This window comes from Schistocerca serialis, chromosome 4 (genome assembly GCF_023864345.2).
Source record: "Schistocerca serialis cubense isolate TAMUIC-IGC-003099 chromosome 4, iqSchSeri2.2, whole genome shotgun sequence".
NCBI classification, from domain to species: domain Eukaryota; kingdom Metazoa; phylum Arthropoda; class Insecta; order Orthoptera; family Acrididae; genus Schistocerca; species Schistocerca serialis.
The window spans coordinates 278106701-278122545 of NC_064641.1; positions in this window are offsets into that span (position 1 = coordinate 278106701).

Genomic DNA, 15845 nt, shown 5'->3' on the forward strand with positions numbered 1-15845 from the left:
CTGAAGGAGGTTTATTTACTGACGAGGGTTTATCTGAGCTGTGTAAGTCCAATGGGCCGGTTACAGTGCGGAGCAGAAAGAAGTTTGAACATGAAGAGGGAAATACAACAGTCTCAATTAAACTGAACCAGTATATAAGTACACATTTCCGTGAATTAACATTAACAACGAACGGGATAACTCGCAAAAAATTAAAGGTCGTTTGAGAAAGTCAGAAGTTCAGGGCTGTTTTTCCCAAAACGACTAATGTGTGCATGAGCCATCACCTCTCAATGGAAAAAAAAGGATGATTTTTACGTTGCTATATACTGAGAACCGGACTGTGAGTTAACCGACTTGAGGCATTTGAAACGTGGTTGCACAGGGGAATAGAAACATAAAATTACTAAAAATAAAGAAAAAAAAAGAACTATACACAATAAGCCCACCCGGCTAACCGTGCAGTCTAACGCACTGCTTCCTGAGCAGGAAGATGTGCCGGTCTCCGGCACGAATCAGCCCGGCGGATTAGTGTCGAGCTCCGGTTCCCGGGCTTGTTCCCATTCCGCCTCAGTCGGCGATTGCTGCGCAAACACTGTCTCCACGTACGCGTACACCATATTTGCTCTAACATTGGGGTTACTCTAGTCTGGAATGAGACGTTCTCGGGGGGTATCCACGGGAGGACGAACCGCACAATAACCCTAGGTTCGGTGTGGGGCGGCGGTGGGGTGAGTAGACTGCTGAAGCCTATTATGGGGTTGTGTACCACTGAGGGCTATGGCGGGGATGGAGCTTCTCTGTCGTTTCTATGTCCCCAGTTCAAGACATACACACATACATACATACATACATACATACATACAAACACAGTAAAGTGCATAATATTCTAATGACAAATGGTAACAGGCAGAAAACCACTGCCGGACATTTTGCAAGGAAACATACTTGGTGAATAACAAAGAGAAAGATGAATTTCTTGGTTCTCTAACCTATGGATGTGGACTTCAAGAAAGTTCTTTGCTCATGTGTGAACAGACGATCTGATGGTAGTCAACAACATCGGTACGGATAGGCACTAGAAGGAAAAGAAGATTGTTCGTTTCATTCTACATGCTCTGTAATTTTTCTTTACTATCACTGAGGATAGCAATGTGATCTGCAGGTCTTTTGATATTCTTTCACCCAAGAGTTTTCTTTCACAATTTTGCTTTGTTTTTTCAACTCTAGGAGCGAAATATCCTTAACATCGGTTTGTTGCAGGATTCTCGAACATATTCTCAGTTCGAATATAATGAATTTCCTTGAGACAGAGAAGTTGCTGTCCATGCATCAACACGGCTTTACAAAGCATCGCTCCTGTGAAACGCAACTCGCCCTTTTTTCACATGATATCTTGCAAACCATGGATGAAGGGTATCAGACGGATGCCATATTCCCTGACTTACGGAAAGCGTTTGACTCGGTGCCCCACTACAGACTCCAAACTAAGGTACGAGCATTTGGGATTGGTTCCAAAATATGTGAGTGGCTCGAAAACTACTTAAGTAACAGAACCCAGTACGTTGTCCTCGATGGTGAGTGTTCATCGGAGGTGAGGGTATCATCTGGAGTGCCCCAGGGAAGTGTGGTAGTTCCGCTGTTGTTTTCTATCTACATAAGTGATCTTTTGGGTAGGGTGGATAGCAATGTGCGTCTGTTTGCTGATGATGCAGTGATGTACGGTAAGGTGTCGTCGTTGAGTGACTGTAGGAGGATACAAAATGACTTGGACAGGATTTGTGATTGGTGTAAAGAATGGCAGCTAACTCTAAATATAGATAAATGTAAATTAATGCAGATGAATAGGAAAAAGAATCCCATAACGTTTGAATACTTCATTACTGGTGTAGCGCTTGACACAGTCACGTCGATTAAATATTTGGGCGTAACATTGCAGAGTCATATGAAGTGGGACAAGCATGTAATGGCAGTTGTGGGGAAGGCGGATAGTTGTCTTCAGTTCTTTGGTAGAATTTTGGGAAGATGTGGCTCATCTGTAAGGGAGACCGCTTATAAAACACTAATACGACCTATTCTTGAGTACTGCTCGAGCGTTTGGGATCCGTCAGGGCAGATTGAGAGAGGACATAGAAGCAATTCAGATGCGGGATGCTAGATTAGTTACTGGTAGGTTTGATCATCACGCGAGTGTTACGGAAATGCTTCAGGAACTCGGGTGGGAGTCTCTGGAGGAAAGGAGGCGTTCTTTTCGTGAATCGCTACTGAGGAAATTTAGAGAACCAGCATTTGAGGCTGACTGCAGTACAATTTTACTGCCGCCAACTTATATTTCGCGGAAAGACCACAAAGATAAGATAAGAGAGATTAGGGCTCGTACAGAGGCATATAGGCAGCCATTTTTCCCTCGTTCTGTTTGGGAGTCGAAAAGGGAGAGAAGATGCTAGTTGTGGTACGAGGTACCCTCCGCCACACACCGTATGGTGGATTGCGGAGTATGTACGTAGATGTAGAAAGAATACATAGCTGTCTTAGATCCTTTTATAGTAGGAGCTCTTTCTTCTTGGTATTCCATTATTATTTTTCCCTCTGAGTTCTCGTACGTCCGCAGCTCGTGGTCGTGCGGTAGCGTACTCGCTTCCCGTGCCCCTGTTCCCGGGTTCGATTCCCAGCGGGGTCAGGGATTTTCTCTGCCTCGTGATGACTGGGTGTTGTGTGATGTCCATAGGTTAGTTAGGTTTAAGTAGTTCTAAGTTCTAGGGAACTGATGACCATAGATGTTAAGTCCCATAGTGCTCAGAGCCATTTGAACCATTTTGAAGTTCTTGCACATATTCTGTGTCACCCGTTTTTTCCTATAGCTTATATTTTTTTATTTTTCTTAGAATCTCAAACACTTGACATCGTCGAGCACTTCATCCAGGTCAATGGATCGGATTAACATGTCTTGATTTTTCTTCAGTCTCTCTTCCCATTCCAACCACAAGTCAGGACTGCCTCTCTGGAGTCTATACCTTTCATAGTACCAAACTGATGGTCATGTCACAACCTTCAATTTTCTTTTCCTTTCTTTTGTCTACTATTATTGTCAATGCATGAGCTGTTAAGCTTTTTGTGCGGTAATTCTCGATCTGGATTAGCTATCTTCGGAATGAGAGGGGAAGGGTGGGGGGGGGGGGGGGGAGAATGATGTTTCTCTGAAAGTTGGATAGTACGTCGTCAGTCTCATACATTCTACACATCAACCGTCGTTTTCTTGTCATGTCCTCCAATGACTTTAGAAATTCCATAGGTGTGGTATCCAAAACAAATGGTACCCTACCCACCTGTCTTTCACAAGTCAAGCAAAACTCTGATTGACTAATACTGGATCTTCTCTATTCTCCATACCGACTCACACGACTTCATTAATCGCACCAACAGACAAGTCCTCCTCATCGTCGAGGCCTTCATTTTACTCTTTACACCTATCCACTCTTTCCTCTGTGAGAGCAGTGGCGTGACCACTGACCTCATCGCGTATTGAAACAGTCCTTCCGACGACCATGTCTTCAAATTTTCTGTAGCCATTTTCACCATGACTTCCTGTATTTTCGTTCATTTGGTTCCCGTATGACGTATATTTTTGTACTCATGAATATCGATTACCATTTTTGTACTTCTCTCTTTCGTCCATTTATTGAAGCATTTCTCCTGTTATCAAATATTTATGCATCGTTACTCCCCTGTAACTTATGCCTGTATCACTATCGTCTGTGATTGCAGTGTGACGGTCTAATGGCGTGGTAATGCTACTGTTCTCGCAATTACGATCCCAAGGTGCACCTTGTATTTTAGATGATGAACGTTAACAACAGTGTTATCACAAGTATGAATGACAGGCGATGTTTTGACGAGACTGGGATGATGTATCCACGTCCATCGCTACAGATACACTTGAAAATTGGCCTTGCCCAGAACTAGTGGCGCGGAATAAAGTACTTTAAAATTCAGCCCTGTGGAAAGAGGTACTTGTTGAAATTTTTGGGGACTGTGGTATCCCCCACCCCCCGTTCCAGAATTTTCTGTGAATGCCCTTTTTTAACCCCTGGGCTCAAAGCATAGGCAATGATGGACAAGATGCTCCTTAGTTTTGTGGATCCGTGTAAAGTAGTGGAGAAGATTTCCCCTGTCAGTTTCTGGATACAACATTATGAAACCAAGAAACGTATGCGGGTCCACATTAGTCAAATGGAACCTGTTAAAAAGAATAACATTAATGTTAAGTTGTAATGGCTCATTGCTACTTCGACCTCCCTCATGGTTGCTCCAGAAGAAAATGTTTCTGTGACTACCTCTTTTTAGAGTTGTCGATTGCACCTCTACCAAATTGCGTATTGTAGTATTCACTATTACAATATCTACAACCTTAGAGAACTTCACGTTTCCTCGTTCCTTAGTACCTCAGTATCTACTTCATATCACTTCCGTACGAGTCTCATAAAGAGCAGTTTACTCTTCAGCATTACTAAATTGAGATCTGAGTCTACATCTGTTCCTAGGTACGCCCTAAACTCCAGTACCTGATTTCTGACGTTTTGTCAGACCTTGATGTACCACATCCGCTATTTCCGTGTCTCCGAGCCTTTACCAAATATACGTCCTCCTCTTGTTATTTTTGAAGAGTGTCATCTCTATTGCTAGCTGAAATTTATTGAGGAACTCAATTGTCCTATCTCCTCCCTCATTGCTACTACCAAGACCATATTCTCCCGTAGCTATCTTCTATTACTTCCTCTTCTACGACCTTACTGTCCCTCATTATCATTAGGTTATCATCTCCCATTACATACTAAACTACCAGTTCAGTGTCGCCATATACCTTTCTTCCCCTCCATCTTCTGCTTGCGACGTCGGCCTGTACACCTGAATTTCTGTTGCTGCCGTTGGCTTCCTGTCGATTCTGATGACAACAAACCTATCAGCAAACTTTTCACAGTAGCCCAGTATCTGTCCTATATTACTTTTCATAACAAACTCTACGGAAGTTTTAGCACACGCTGCATCTGTTGATATTTCCCTGTATTCGTCTCAGCAGAAATTCTTCCATCCACTACACTGACCCGCACTACGCCTAGACTGAGCCTTAGAATTTTTCTGTTCAGTTTTTGTAGCTTCCCTATCACGTTTAAACTTTGGACATCCCTCTCTCACACTCTTGAGACTGTTAGTTTTCGTTGGTTATTCAATATTTTTCTTACGTTCACCACTCCCTTGGTAGTCTGGCCTCAAAGATTCGAATGAGAGCTAGTCCAGAATTTTTTTGCCAATAGAAAGATCATTATGACACTTTTTGAATTGGAGGCCATATGTCTTGTGGATACACATAGTATGTCGTTAATGTAATGCTTTCAGCATACTGATACTGCTGATCATTGTCGATTTTTCCACCTTTCAGGGGCAGTTCCCCATTTCAAGGGCAATAGAGTGTCCTGAAATTCTGTCCGCCCCTTTGCCCTCTTTGAGAACGCCTTTGGCAGAACGACGGTGACTCCTTAAGTCGGAAGTCTTCGGCCGTCATTGCTTATGATTTTTATGTAATAAAATCCAGACAGGTGCTGTAAGTAGTTCAATGGGGCATTTATTGTGATTCATCCATTTCCGTTAGATTTCCATTTCAGATCATCTGTGAAAGTGTAAGTAGGCTGTTTAGGTTTATATAGTGGTAACGCCACGTAGCGCTCTATATGAAAATCACTGGCTGTGCTGTGTGCAGTCTGTGGCTGAGTGGCATTGTTGCAATATTCGCCATTGTAGTGTTGAGCTGTTGGCTGTTAACAGCGCGTAGCGTTGCGCAGTTGGAGGTGAGCCGCCAGCAGTGGTGGATGAGGGGAAGTGAGATGGAGGATATTTGAGAGTGGATGATCTAGACGTGTGTCCATCAGAAACAGCACATTTGTAAGAATGGATGTCATGAACTGCTATATATGACTTTTGAACACTATTAAGGCAAATACATTGTTTGTTCTCTATCAAAATCATTCATTTGCTAACTATGCCTATCAGTAGTTAGTGCCTTCAGTAGTTTGAATCTTTTATATAGCTGGCAGTCGTGGCACTCGCTGTATTGCAGTAGAAGTCAGATTGCGTTGCGCAAAAAAATATTGTGTGTCAATTTAAGCACAGTCATGTATAATTTTTCTAAGGGTACGTACTATTAAAATCGCTCGAGAAATTTTTCAGTCCATTGGAATATAGTGGCTTGAGAAGATGATGCAGCTGAAGAGGTTTCTGGGTAGACAGTTGCAGGTAACATTCAGGTGAACGATTATTACGCTTTCTGTAGAAACTAAACCTATTACACTGTGTGGCATAGTGAAAGATCCTAACCATTAGCATGAAATTGTTGTTGTTGTCTTCAGCCCAGAGACTGGTTTGATGCAGCTCTCCATGCTACTCTATCCTGTGCAAGCTTCTTCATCTCCCAGTACCTACAGCAGCCTACATCCTTCTGAATCTGCTTAGAGTATTCATCTCTTGGACTCCCTCTACGATTTTTACCCTCCACGCTGCCCTCAAATGCTAAATTTGTGATCCCTTGATGCCTCAGAACATGTCCTACTAACCGGTCCCTTCTTTTTGTCATGTTGTACCACAAACTCCTCTTCTCCCCAATTCTGTTCAATACTTCCTCATTAGTTATGTGATCTACCCATCTAATCTTCAGCATTCTTCTGTAGCACCACATTTCGAAAGCTTCTATTCTCTTCTTGTCCAAACTATTTATCGTCCATGTTTCACTTCCATACATTGCTACACTCCATACAAATACTTTCAGAGATGACTTCCTGACACTTAAATCTATACTCGATGTTAACAAGTTTATCTTCTTCAGAAACGCTTTCCTTGCCATTGCCTGTCCACATTTTATATCCTCTCTACTTCGACCATCATCAGTTATTTTGCTCCCCAAATAGCAAAACTCCTTTACTACTTTAAGTGTTTCATTTCCTAATCTAATTCCCTCAGCATCAGCCGACTTAATTCGACTACATTCCATTATCCTCGTTTTGCTTTTGCTGATGTTCATCTCATATCCTCCTTTCAAGACACTGTCCATGCCGTTTAAATGCTCTTCCAATTCCTTTGCTGTCTGTGACAGAATTACAATGTCATCGGTGAACCTCAACGTTTTATTTTTTCTCCATGGATTTTAATACCTACTCCGAATTTTTCTTTTGTTTCCTTTACTGCTTGCTCAACATACAGATTGAATAACATCGGGGAGAGGCTACTATCCTGTCTCACTCCCTTCCCAACCACTGCTTCCCTTTCATGCCCCTCGACTCATATAACTGCCATCTATTTTCTGCACAAAATGTAGATAGCTTTCCGCTCCCTGTATTTTACCCCTGCCACCTTCAGAATATGAAAGAGAGTATTCCGGTCAACATTGTCAAAAGCCTTCTCTAAGTCTACAAATGCTAGAAACTTAGGTTTGCCTTTCCTTAATCTAGCTTCTAAGGTAAGTCGTATGGTCAGTATTGCCTCACGTGTTCCAATATTTTTACGGAATCCAAACTGATCTTCCCCTAGGTCGGCTTCTACCAGTTTTTCCATTCGTCTGTAATGAATTCGTGTTAGTATTTTGTAGCCGTAACTTATTAAACTGATAGTTTGGGATTGGAATTATTATATTCTTCTTGAAGTCTGAGGATATTTCGCCTGTCTCATACATCTTGCTCACCAGATGGTGGAGTTCATCTACATCTACATTGATACTCCGCAAGCCACCCAACGGTGTGTGGCGGAGGGCACTTTACGTGCCACTGTCATTACCTCCCTTTCCTGTTCCAGTCGCGTATGGTTCGCGGGAAGAACGACTGTCTGAAAGCCTCCGTGCGCGCTCTAATCTCTCTAATTTTACATTCGTGATCTCCTCGGGAGGTATAAGTAGGGGGAAGCAATATATTCGATACCACATCCAGAAACGCACTCTCTCGAAACCTGGCGAGCAAGCTACACCGCGATGCAGAGCGCCTCTCTTGCAGAGTCTGCCACTTGAGTTTATTAAACATCTCCGTAACGCTATCACGGTTACCAAATAAACCTGTGACGAAACGCGCCGCTCTTCTTTGAATCTTCTCTATCTCCTCCGTCAGACCGATCTGGTACGGATCCCACACTGATGAGCAATACTCAAGTATAGGTCGAACGAGTGTTTTGTAAGCCACCTCCTTTGTTGATGGACTACATTTTCTAAGCACTCTCCCAATGAATCTCAACCTGGTACCCGCCTTACCAACAATTAATTTTATATGATCATTCCACTTCAAATCGTTCCGCACGCATACTCCCAGATATTTTACAGAAGTAACTGCTACCAGTGTTTGTTCCGCAATCATATAATCATACAATAAAGGATCCTTCTTTCTATGTATTCGCAATACATTACATTTGTCTATGTTAAGGGTCAGTTGCCACTCCCTGCACCAAGTGCCTATCCGCTGCAGATCTTCCTGCATTTCGCTACAATTTTCTAATGCTGCAACTTCTCTGTATACTACAGCATCATCCGCGAAAAGCCGCATGGAACTTCCGACACTATCTACTAAGTCATTTATATATATTGTGAAAAGCAATGGTCCCATAACACTCCCCTGCGGCACGCCAGAGGTTACTTTTACGTCTGTAGACGTCTCTCCATTGATAACAACATGCTGTGTTCTGTTTGCTAAAAACTCTTCAATCCAGCCACACAGCTGGTCTGATATTCCGTAGGCTCTTACTTTGTTTATCAGGCGACAGTGCGGAACTGTATCGAACGCCTTCCGGAAGTCAAGAAAAATAGCATCTACCTGGGAGCCTGTATCTAATATTTTCCGGGTCTCATGAACAAATAAGGCGAGTTGGGTCTCACACGATCGCTGTTTCCGGAATCCATGTTGATTCCTACATAGTAGATTCTGGGTTTCCAGAAATGACATGATACGCGAGCAAAAAACATGTTCTAAAATTCTACAAGAGATCGACGTAAGAGATATAGGTCTATAGTTTTGCGCATCTGCTCGACGACCCTTCTCGAAGACTGGGACTATCTGTGCTCTTTTCCAATCATTTGGAACCCTCAGTTCCTCTAGAGACTTGCGGTACACGGCTGTTAGAAGGGGGGCAAGTTCTTTCGCGTACTCTGTGTAGAATCTAATTGGTATCCCGTCAGGTCCAGTGGACTTTCCTCTATTGAGTGATTGCAGTTGCTTTTCTATTCCTTGGACACTTATTTCGATGTCAGTCATTTTTTAGTTTGTGCGAGGATTTAGAGAAGGAACTGCAGTGCGGTCTTCCTCTGTGAAACAGCTTTGGAAAAAGGTGTTTAGTATTTCAGCTTTACGCGTGTCATCCTCTGTTTCAATGCCATCATCATCCCGTAGTGTCTGGATATGCTGTTTCGAGCCACTTACTGATTTAACGTAAGACCAGAACTTCCTAGGATTTTCTGTCAAGTCGGTACATAGAATTTCACTTTCGAATTCAATGAACGCTTCACGCATAGCCCTCTTTACGCTAACTTTGACATCGTTTAGCTTCTGTTTGTCTGAGAGGTTTTGGCTGCGTTTAAACTTGGAGTGGAGCTCTCTTTGCTTTCGCAGTAGTTTCCTAACTTTGTTGTTGTACCGCGGTGGGTTTTTCCCGTCCCTCACAGTTTTACTTGTTTCGACTCACGTCTTTCAGTGCTCTGTCAAACTCTTCACGCAGTATCGTATCTACATTTGCTCTTCATCTACATCCTCTTCCATTTCCATAATATTGTCCTCAAGTACATCGCCCTTGTATATACCCTCTATATACTCCTTCCACCTTCTGCGGTGCGAGGTACCTGCATTTTTGGTAATAAAGAAACATATAATTTGCTTTTAAAAGTCGTGATGCAGAACTTCACGAACTATGGGCGCAGGAATAACCGGAGATAATGATAAAGTGGCAGTGTAAATGTAAATGTGCGTTTGGCGTCATTGGCCGGGAGGCCCCTTGCGGGGCAGGTCCGGCCGCCTTGGTGCAGGTCTTACTACATTCGACGCCACATTGGCGCGCCAGATGGGGATGAAATGATGATAAAGACAACACAACACCCACTCCCTGAGTGGAGAAAATCTCCGACCCAGCTGTGAATCGAACCCGGGCTCGTAGGACAGCAATCCGTCACGCTGACCACTCAGCTATCTGGGCGGACAAAGGGAGTCATACATTCTTAAAATTCATGAAAAGTAGTTATTTAAATTATAAGAGAAGAAACGAATTTAATAATTATTTTCTCCGAGTATTCTACATACATCAGAAAAAGGAAGGCAAGAAAATTAGTTTGAAGTCCGTTGGACTGTCAAGTCGCTAGGAACGGAGCAGAAGCTGTCATCGGGAGAGTTCTGACATTTGGTTCAAATGGGTCTGAGCACTATGGGACTCAACTGCTGTCGTCATTAGTCCCCTAGAACTTAGAACTACTTAAACCTAACTAACGTAAGTACATCACACACATCCATGCCCGAGGCAGGATTCGAACCTGCGACCGTAGTGTTCTGACATTTACCTTAAGCTGTTAACGGAAACCATGGAAAACCTAAATCGAGATAGCTGGATGGTAGTTAAACCGACGTATTTCCCCCAATCGAAGAGTATTCCTACAGCGAAACCTTGCTCGCCGGTAAAAAATAATAAAATCTCTGACGCGTGTTGAAGCGGTGTGAACAAATGACGAACGCGCTGCAAAGTCAACTCTGTGTACGCACACTAAATGGTGTCGTGGATCAGTGACGCCTCGGACGCCTCCCTGTGTTGTAGACCCATCGACAGGCGCGTCATTAGCGTCTGTACTGGCCAGCCGAGGTGTCAGCAGAGACGTGAGAAATGGCGCCGCGGCGCTGCAGCTGTGGGCTCGTAATTCCTGAGCTGCAGCGATGCGCGGAATCATTAGTTACGAGCCCACCAACCGCTAACAAACAGCCTCCCCATAAATCACTTTTACGTCTTCCCACTACCTAAGAACAGGCTGCCTGCAATTAGACTAGCGTGTGCGATTTATTTTAAACATGCGTGCCGTTCTCGCACGTCTATGGCACAGAGATATATGTTTCGTTTCCGAGGATGTTGTTGGTATTTACTACGAAGTATCGCTCATTAAGAGTTTTTTGGTCACTTACTTATTCCTGATGGAGTTAGAACTGTGTAATTTTGCAGTTGCATTGCAAGAGCAAGGGGAATAGTAAGGCCATCCTCCAATTGTAACTGATATAAAAAAAGAGTCTGTATTACCACGGTCGGTACGTAACTGGCTGAATCTGTACTGGACTAGAATTACATGTAAAGAACTTAGTTGTTTTTCCGAGTAAAGTCAAATTACAGAATTTGTAATACAAGGACTGGACAAAAGGACAGAAATACCAAAAACAGAGGTCATAGCCATGCCTAATACGGTGTAGAAAACCGTCAGCATTGAATATAGCTCGCAGTCGTCTCTATAAATGCAGGTCCCGCACTTTCCCGCGAAAGGCAAGGGTCCCGAGTTCGAGTCTTGGTCCAGTACACAGTTTTAGCCTGCCAGGAAGTTTCATATCAGCGAACACTCCGCTACAGAGTGAAAATCCCATTCAGGTCCCGTATTGTTTTCAGGGGAATTTTTAACCTTCTTCCAGCAAAATAGGGCAAGATGGGGTAATGAAGATGGAGGTGGGTAGCGATCACGCACTCCTCTCTCCAATGTAGACCATAGAGGCTCAATAACACAGAGACCTGGTGACTGTGGTGGTCAGGGGAAAGGCGAAAGTTCATCCTCTTCCTTGAAAAATTAGTCCTGGACCGGGCAGCATACATTGTGTAGGTAAGCTGTTTAGGCTTTTATGTTGGTAACTCCACGTAGCGCTCTGTATGAAAATCACTGGCTGTGCTGTGTGCAGTCTGTGGCTCGTTGGCATTGTTGCAATATTCGCTATTTTAGTGTTGGGCAGTTCGATGTGAACAGCGCGTAACGTTGCGCAGTTGAAGGTGAGCCGCCAGCAGTGGTGGATGAGGGGAGAGAGATGGCAGAATTTTGAGAGCAGGCGATCTGGACGTGTGTCCATCAGAAAGAATAAATTTGTATTACTGTATTTCATGATCTGATATATATATATATGATGACTTTTGAATATTATTAAGGTAAATACATTGTTTGTTCTCTATCAAAATCTTTCGTTTGCTAACTATGCCTATCAGTAGTTAGTGCCTTCAGTAGTTAAAATCTTTTATTTAGCTGGTAGTAGTAGTGGCGCTCGCTGTATTGCAGTAGTTTGAGTAACGAAGATTTTTGTGAGGTAAGTGATTCGTGAATGGTATAGGTTACAGTTAGTCAGGGCCATTCTTCTGTAGGGATTATTGAAAGTCAGATCGCGTTGCGCTAAAAATATTGTGTGTCAGTTTAGGTATGATCAGTATAAGTAAAGAGAGAAATGGCTGAGTACGTTCAGTTCTGCTCAGCTGTTTGAAAATCAAATAACGTAAGAGGTTTATCAGCACAGTAATTCATTAATTTTTTCGAAGGGGATGTTTCAATTGTACCATGGGATGGATGTGATCAGCCAAAATGGTCACGTGGTCCTTGGCAGTAAAGCATCCTTGCAGACTACAGTAACCAAGAAACCCGTGAAATATCACGATATGGCTGTCCAAGCCATCACTCAACCCCCACCGTCTTTCACTGTTGGGACGTAAACTCAGCCATTATTTGACACAAGACTCATACGACCAAACGACAACCTTCCACTGCTCCACAGTCCAGGTTTTAAGGCTTCGGCACCCCGTTTTCCTGTTACGGTCAATTGCATCACTGACGATTCATTCTGGAGTTTCAGGTCTCCCTGCATTTCCCTTCTTGTTCGTTTGGTGCTGACAGGTTTAGCGAGTGCAGTATTCAGTTCTGCAGTGACTTTCGCAGCCGTTATCCACTTTCACCATAATCAGCTGCAATGAGTGTCTGTCACAATCATTCAGTACACACGTCCGTCCGTGTTCTGATTTAGCGGATGACGTCTCCCCGATTTCCCTGTATGCGGTATAAATCTCCAATACGGTACCTCTTCAGACGACGAACACATCGTCTTGTTTGGGTACGGAAGCATGCATCATACGAGTACAAACAATTTGCACACTTTAGAATTCACTTAGCTCCGACATAAAGCTTTCCCAACTAGACAGAACACGTTAGAATTATATATTATTACCTTCAGCTGCTCACGGGCGATGATGTATATCAACGGGGACAGGTGAAAATGTGTGCCCCGAACGGGACTCGAACCCGGGATCTCTTGCTTATATGACAGACGCTCTATCCATCTGAGCCACCGAGGGCACAGAGGATAGTGTGACTGCAAGGACTATCTCGCGTAAGCCTCCAATGGAACCCTCGTTCTCATATGTCCACACACTACATTCGAAGTCTCCCTACCCAACACACTCATTGCTCGTGGAAAACATTCTTACCAAGTCCCGGATGAGTTCGGGTAATATGTGTTCATCGGCACAGAAGAGGAAGGTCTTGGCCAGTATTGCCAGAACTCAGATGCATAGACCGTCTGCCATGTAAGCAAGAGATCCTGGGTTCGAGTCCCGTTCGGGGAACACAATTTCACATGTCTCCGTTGATATATATACACGCCCGCCAGCAGCTGAAGGTAATAATATATAATTCTACTTTCGCTCTAGACGGCTGGAGGTCATCAATGGTGTCTGTCCTGTAGGACACATCTGAAAGAACAGACACCATATCCATATACGTATATATTTCTGGCAATACCGGCCATGTACTTCCTCTTCCGTGCGGATGCACACATATTACCCGAACTCTTACGGGACATGGAAAGAATGTCTTCCACAAGTAATAAGTGTGTTGGGTAGGGACACTACCAATGTAGTGTGTGGACATATGAGGAGAAAATGTGGGTTTCGCTGGAGGCGTGCGCGAGATAGTCCTTGCAGTCGCACTATCCTCTGTGCCCTCGGTGGCTCAGATGGATAGAGTGTCTCTCATGTAAGCAGGAGATCCCAGGCTCGTGTCCCGTTCGGGGCACGCATTTTCACGTGTCTCCGTTGATATATATCAAAGCCCGACAGCATCTAAAGGTAATAATATATAATTCTAATTTCGTTCTCGACGGCTGCAGGTCATCGATGGTGTCTGTTCTTTTGGACGTGTCCGAAGGAATGTGTACGTCTATAGTAAGTACACGCAAAATTACTAAACATTGTTAACGCTAAAAATACAAGTATTTCTCACTTTCAGAACTGCAATATAAGCACTTCGTAACCCAACGTATGATTCCCCAAACCGAATAACAAATCTGCATTTCTCACATATTTCCGATCCTAGACACCCACTGAAATTCATCTTAGTTCTCCAATTTCTCAACTCTGTATGGTGCATAACTCGCAACAAAGCTGTAACCCCACCCTAATTCCGACCTAAGACGGAACTGTTGGGTTCGAAAGACCCCGCAAGCAGGCATGAATCTAATGATACACTAAGTGATTGGATGTTGCTTTTCAGTATATCTCCAAAAACTTCGATAAACCAGGAGAAACTATTAAATCTAAAGGTATTATTTTACGTGTTCAACACAGCCACATTTCAGATTTTGAATAAAAGTCATGACAATGGCTGCCGAAGTCTTCCAGTAGAGCAAATCGAACTCATTCTACAACACACAGCCATGCCCGAGGGAGAACTCGAACCTCCGCCGGGAGGGGCCGCGCAATCCGTTACATGGCGCCTGGACCACGCGTTCCCTTTGCGCGGTTGCAAATGCCTAGGCTCAATCTATTTTCTATAGGAGTCACTGAAATGACATGGTAAAAGGCCAAAGGTATCTTATCGAACGTATAGAGGGTGACACGTGGAGCTTCAGGAACCTGTATAACAGGAGTAGCATTTCTTATTAACAGGAAGCAAGGGCACAGAGCGTATAGCGTTTATAGAGAAGACGGTAAACCAATGCCAAAGACAGGAGTTGTAGCACACATGTCGACTTCACAAACAGATGAGGAGGTAATTGAAGTGCCTGAGGAGCAGAGAAGAGCAAGTTATTACGTTAAGGGAAACGAGCCCCGAATGTCATAGACTACTAAACCGCTACAGTAGAGTAAGAAATGGAACACAGGATGGTACAGGCTTGGTGGTATGAATAAGAAAAGAGAAAGTCTTCAGTTCTTCAATCAGACTCAGCTCGTAAGATTCGTTGGAGGAAGAAGTATACTACGGATGCAGTAGGAGACATGAGAAGGTCAGATATTGAATAGTGACGACTATCCATGGGCAGATATAGTCTCAGGCAACAAATTAGTATTTATTAATCGTCCAGAAGAATCAGTACGTGAAGAAGTGAGATACTAAAAAAGTGTGGAAGGGTGAGGCATGTTTGAAGTTATCTAAGGTTGGACATTCTGCGAAAGTGGATTCACTGTAAGCACTCGAGCTGAAGAGAAAATGATATCCGTAGAAAGAGAAAACCAAAGGTTAACCTCAGGTGACAGAAGAAATAATACAGACCATTGACGAAAGATATAAATACAGAATTATTCAGGAACACAGTAATGCAAGATACGTAGAAATGAATAAGCTGCGGAGAAACTGTCGTGGAGCGGTCACAAAAAGAAATGAGAAGGAATTCTACAGGAAATGTTCCTCCGAAAGGCAAATGTAGTTTATAGAAAACGAAATCAACTTCCAGTGAAATTAAAAACGGAGTCATTAACGTTAGGAATGCACGTGGAATTCTACGGTTAATTTCAGAGGAAAGAGTGGATAGATGGACATAGGATATCAATTTACAATCAGAAATTGTCGAATAGTAAGAGTAAAATGG